Genomic DNA, 6,249 nt, shown 5'->3' with positions numbered 1-6,249 from the left:
CCGGCCGCACGTTGAAGGCATCTATCGGCTATTGCGGCCGTCGCTACAGTCGCTTCGCTTACGTTTGCACCGGCGTTTTGCGAGCGTTACGATGGATCTCGTTCTCGAAGTCGTCAACGAAGTTCTCGCAAATAGACACCTTTAGCATACCGTGTACCTTGATACCGCTAGCGGAATACCGGGAGCCCGCCTAACGCCGGCGAGCAGGCGCTGATTGGTCCCGATGCTTCAGGCGAGCGCGTAGCTGCCCGGCACGTGGCGCCATCTGGCGACGTCAAGGAGATTTGCGCATGCATTGGCTGCGCCTCAGTGATTTGTGCTTCTCGTGTCCTAGCGTTGCTAGAACCATTGGTTCTAGCAACACTGTTTTGTTATATGACGTCATCACGCTTGTACTTGCGAGTTTGGCCTGTGGCGGCGATACCTGTATTTTGGTTCTTGCTCTTTTCTACGTTACAAGAGCTTTGTTGTCAGTATGAGTGGCGTTTTTGTAATCAGGAGCTGGTATTCTGTCGATACAAGCCAACTTCAATTTCTCCTCAGTGTCCCTTTAAAGAACCCCATGTGGTCGAAATTTCCGGAGCCCTTCACTACGGCGTACCTCATAACCTAAGTTGTTTCGGGACGTTAAACCCTGATAAACCAAACCAAACCAATCGTCTATAGAGTAGACTCTATAGTGTATAGAGTCTATGGACTCCATGAACATTAAAACCGCCCGTGCAGCAGGGCTCAATGGCCTTTGAGTCGATAGGCTATCGATTCGAGGACCCTCCCTGGGAGAGGGTTATATAGTAAAAATGTTCGCACTTCAAGGGAAGGGGAAACAACAGCCATGAATTTGCTTAATTAAAACAAAAAAAGGCGGGTATTCTCTAAACCTCCTGCTCTGTCATTCCCAGATGGAACTCTTTTGTTGCGGAAGCAACACTACGCTAGGTGTGAGTAAGAAGTCTCCTGGTTTGCCGCAAAGTTTGTATGATGACGGGAATTGGTCTGGGTATCGGCCATGCAACAGTACTGGGTATGGAGCAATTCGGGTTTGTAGTTGTCGCCAATGTGCAGCCTGCTCTATGGTGAGGGATGGAGCTCGGGGTGCGTATTCCCTTCGTTTGTCTCGGTAGTACGAGAGAATATCACGGAAGGAGAGCAGGCGCTCCGAGGCTCGTAGAGGGGGCTCGACTTCTCGCCTCCTCATTGCCGGGGAGGCCAGCATGTGCTGGCGTCCAGATGAGGGTTATGAGGCGCAGGGGCTGCCAGAAACGTAGTAAACGAACAGCGATGCTGGATATGTAGCCCTTGGCATAATTTAAAATAGCAGATTTGGAATCGGAGAATTTTTGTGGCAGATATAGAAATGAGAGCAAGCGCGATGGCTGCCTCTTCTGCCTCAGTGGGCGAATTGGTAATGATTGAGCTGGAGGTTAGAAGCTTTCCATTATTGTCGGCTACCGCCAGGGCCATACGGGAGCCTGTCGTATATTCCGCTGCGTCCACATAGACCACCTCATGGTCCTCGCTATACTGTTTGTGGAGGGCCCGAGCCCTTGCTACTCTGCGTTCCCTGTCTCGCTCAGGGTGCATGTTCTTGGGGATGGGGGTTACGTTAAGGTTAGAGTGGAGGGTAGCAGAAAGGGGGACTCCCTCGGTAGGCTCTCCCAATCAACCAGTGTACATTCAATGGACGTCCGAGGTATGTCCTTTACTGGATATACGGATATCCGTGGGAGATCCGCCGACGTCCAACGGCTCTCGCACGGACCTCCGACGGAGGTACAAATATAATTATTTAGACTGCCGACAGATATCCATCTCGGATATCCGCCGGCGGATCTTTTGAGGATATTTGCAGGTAATGCATTCTTCACCATTATGAGGCAAGCCAGAACTACAACCACCAATCAGTGCACCTCCCAGGGCCACTGGGCTTATTAAAAGCCCGCAGAGTGTCTGAAATCGGACATACACCTTGCTGTATGTAATCTGCATGAATCTGTAAAGCAATCGACCAAAATGGCAAAGCATATCAGTCGGGATGATTTTATTATGACATAAATGCCGTCTTCAGTCTTCATGAGGAATTCATCAAGCCGGCCATACACAGCAGCAGGAAGGATACTGTACAGACCATGATGAATTTGTAGACAAGCCGGGGACGTATTCTGCAGAAAAGAGTAAACATTAAGTTCAGAATATGTCATTAAAGCAAGCGAATTTGACAGACACCATTCAGTTGTATGCAGTAAGTCCACCGTGCCAAGTAAATTAGTCATCTGCCGCTCCGAAAGCATGTTTACATCTTGAACAACTAGTAAGTTGTAAGCAACAGAGGTGAGAATATTTCTCGCAATACAAAATATTTAGCTTTTCCAAAAAAACTGCAAAAACAAATGCCCGACTGCAAAGCTTTGTACCAGTTCATGAAAAATGCGTGTACATTGCAAGCTTGAAGGAATTGGTGAGCGCTATAAAAACACGGAAAAGGGATAAACACGCAGGACAACTGTTTAATCTCAGAAGAAACATGACTAAATACACACATTTGACTTCATATCATACACAGAAGAGGGAGGAACACACGCGCTGACAAGAATGAAGGAAAAACAGGTAAAAACTATGCGAGCTTACAACAGCCGAAGATTACTATTCTTGAGGTAGGTTAATTCTGTTCCCCCTAACATCACTGAAGGGGAGCTGACGCATTGCTTATCTGGAGCAACGTGCATTGCAAAATTTTCGATAATTTCTCGTTCCCGTCAGTTTCTAGCCCTACCTATTACTTTGGTGTTTTTTAGCAAGGGTATGCATTTACAGTGTGCGAAATGAGGTGCCAGATTACCGGACTTTGCAAGTTGTTCACTTGATCTTTCGTGTTCCCGGAGCCTCTTGTTAAGGCACCTTCCCGTTTGCCCTGCGTATGTTTGTTGGCAGCTGAGGGGAATGCTGTAAATGACGTTTTCGTCACACTTTACATAGGTGTTTTCGTGTTTGGTGTTGCACCCAGGTTTCTTTTTGTGGTCTTCATTCTCGTTGACCTTTTTACACATTCCAATGAGCTTATTGGGAGCTGAAGAAACCACCTGGACTCCGTACTTGTTAGCTGTCCTCCTTATTCTGTGGGAGATATTGTGAACATACGGCATCACGGCAGGGCGTCCCTCGTAGCTCGTTTTCTTAGTTTTGTGGGACCCAGTAACTTCTCTTAGTAAGCTTTCAGCAGTACAGCAAAGTAACTGCTACGGGTAACCGCTCTCCTTCAATCGGGAGACCTGTTGGTCTACGCTGTGAATTATCAGTCATTCCAGAATTGTAAAGCGAGCTGTAGCTACGTCTTGCCTGAAACCAGCTATAAGAAAATCTTGCCCCCACTCGATAATTCAGAGCGTAGACCAACAGGTCTCCCAATTGAAGGAGAGCGGTTATCCGGAGCAGTTACTTTGCGGCATTGCTGAAAGCTTACTAAGAGAAGTTACTGGGTCCCACAAAACTAAGAAAATGAGCTACGAGGGACGCCCTGCCGTGATGCCGTAGGTTCACAATATCTCCCACAGAATAAGGAGGACAGCTAACAAGTACGGAGTCCAGGTGGTTTCTTCAGCTCCCAATAAGCTCATTGGAATGTGTAAAAAGGTCAACGAGAATGAAGACCACAAAAAGAAACCTGGGTGCAACACCAAACACGAAAACACCTATGTAAAGTGTGACGAAAACGTCATTTACAGCATTCCCCTCAGCTGCCAACAAACTTACGCAGGGCAAACGGGAAGATGCCTTAACAAGAGGCTCCGGGAACACGAAAGATCAAGTGAACAACTTGCAAAGTCCGGGAATCTGGCACCTCATTTCGCACACTGTAAATGCATACCCTTGCTAAAAAACACCAAAGTAATAGGTAGGGCTAGAAACAGACGGGAACAAGAAATTATCGAAGCTTTTGCAATGCACATTGCTCCAGATAAGCAATGCGTCAGCTCCCCTTCAGTGATGTTAGGGGGAACAGAATTAACCTCCCTCAAGAACAGTAATCTTCGGCTGTTGTAAGCGCGCGTAGTTTTTACCTGTTTTTCCTTCATTCTTGTCGTCAAATGTGTGTATATAGTCATGTTTCTTCTGAGATTAAACAGTAGTTAGAAAGCGCTTCGTCCTGTGCGTTTGTCCCTTTTCAGTGTTTCTATAGCGCTCACCAATTCCTTCAAGTATGTATTTCCAACTCGCCCCAGTAGTAGCTCTTTTGTCTTTTACATTGCAAGACACCACAGCTACTCCCACAGGCAGTCACTTCCACACTGATGGTCAAAAAAATTCAAGTGCAAGAGTAGGGATCCTTACCACATCGTTGCAAGCTAGCTAATGACTTAGGTTGGGCACAAGGTACACTCATAGAGAAAAGTTTGCTGGATGTCGATTTTCCGAAAATATTTATTTTTGCATTGCCTCGCCAGGCAGTCAGCTGAAATTTGTTCAATACGATCGAGTATCCATGTCCCCTCCTGATTCTAGGCTTTTGATTAAATTGCTCTGGCTAACAGCACAGAGAAAATGTTTCACAAAGAACTCTCATACCACAAATGTTTATCCATTATTGTACAAGTACACTGCAGTATAGCTAGATACCCTCCGCTGCACAGAGCAAACAGAAGGAAAGTATCCATTATGTGACAGGGTGAAACTTGCACTGTAGTTCAAACTTACCTGAAGGTTGCTGCTGTAAGCTGCAGGTACTATATAGCTGCTAGCTTAGGTCAGTCACATCCACACTGTATGGACAAGAAAATAAAGTATGAGAGAGCACCTTATACTGCACGTTGTCAACGATGCAGCAAAACACAATCTCTGTCGAAACTACAATGCCCACAGGGTTCACTGATGAATCACGCATCAGGGCACTGACAGCATATTTGATGATCCACAGCTGCACAGGAGTAAGGAAGAGAGGTCTGGTCACAATCCAGGAACATGTGGCTCTAGGCGTGTCATATATGGTCCTGCTATCTGGCTCAGCATTGAGCCCTGTGGGCATAACATGTTTGGCAAAGTTATACCAAAGCACTGCAAGAGCTCGTTGCACTCAGTGATTGGGAAGTAAGTGAAAAATGTGACTGAAGCTCGCAAATTTAACACAACAGTTAAGCTTTCCTAAACAATGCTACTGCACAGTGCAAAGTACTGTGTAGTGAGTGGATGGTTGGAGACTTCCATTTGGCAAGCCTAATAAATAAATTAATAAGCTGTGGAAGTATGCACAACTTTTATATGACATTTTCAACCTACCTGTGCTTTCCACGGCTTGGCATAATTAATGTAGGCACCAATACACTCGGTAGCCGGGCCACATCCACACTGCAAAGGCAACAGAAAAGTAAGAAAAACTAAGTCGCGAAGCACTGAAAAACTAACACCGTCCTGGCACTATGCTTTTCGTGCATTCTGTTTTATCGTAATTATGGACCTACGCGCAATTGCCTTAAGATTCACACCATGCAACTACACACCGTCTCAACTTTTTTTCACAAACACGAGAAACACGTTTGCGGCAGCTAATGCATAGTGCTTGCAACTTCCACTCCGTGGCAAACAAGTAGCGCAATAGAGTACAACTGCGTTAATGCGGTTTAGTCATCCCACAGCAACACCCTGAAAGTAATTTTCAAGCACAGTTACTTACCTCGCAAGTGTTAACACCATGGCCGCTTCTTTCATCCAAAGCAACAAAGCATGTCTCGGCAAGGGGTCAGGCGACACCGGAGCTTTTTCACGAGAGCTTCAGAAACAAACGAACGTCTTTTCGAGCGCGTAGATGACACAACACATTTGTAGCACAGCCAAGCAACCACAGAGCGAACAAACCGCACATTGCAGCAAAAGTAAAGGTCGAAAGGAGCCCCACGCGACGAAAACCAACGAGACCATCGCATGTTACTCTATGACCATCGCGCCACAAATATTGGCTTGGCTGATAGATTGGATTGGGTTGACTTTTAGGCTTACCGCTCTGCCGCGGCCCCTGGTAGGAGTTTATTAGGGTTTGTTTTCATGGAAGGCAGCATGCATGGCTACATGCCTCGGTTACCTCGAAGGAGTACTGCAGGATAAAAGGGCGTTAATTATGAGCACTGGCGCCAGAAAGCCAAGCGATTCGTTTAATTCTGGTTCTTTAACATCAACACCATAGTTGAGTGATCTTAATCAATCTGAATATTAAACTAGTTGGTGGTAGAAATGTGATTGTGTGAATTTTGGCATTGGCAA

The 6,249-nt window shown here is 46.2% G+C and overlaps 1 long non-coding RNA gene across 1 annotated transcript; it reads right to left on the bottom strand.

The window, feature by feature from the left end:
• Positions 1-2,026: 2,026 nt before the first annotated feature.
• Positions 2,027-5,926, bottom strand: LOC149364630 (uncharacterized). The gene is made up of 4 exons (XR_016289207.1): positions 5,666-5,926; positions 5,272-5,340; positions 4,693-4,757; positions 2,027-2,162 (listed from the first exon to the last, which is right to left on the bottom strand). It is a non-coding gene; the product is annotated as an uncharacterized LOC149364630 (long non-coding RNA).
• Positions 5,927-6,249: the final 323 nt, after the last annotated feature.

The sequence above is a fragment of the Amblyomma mixtum genome, chromosome 2 (assembly GCF_055824585.1).
Source record: "Amblyomma mixtum isolate Tamu chromosome 2, ASM5582458v1, whole genome shotgun sequence".
In the NCBI taxonomy this organism is placed as follows: domain Eukaryota; kingdom Metazoa; phylum Arthropoda; class Arachnida; order Ixodida; family Ixodidae; genus Amblyomma; species Amblyomma mixtum.
Note: the sequence above shows the minus strand (reverse complement) of the source record. Positions and strands in the feature narration are given on the sequence as shown.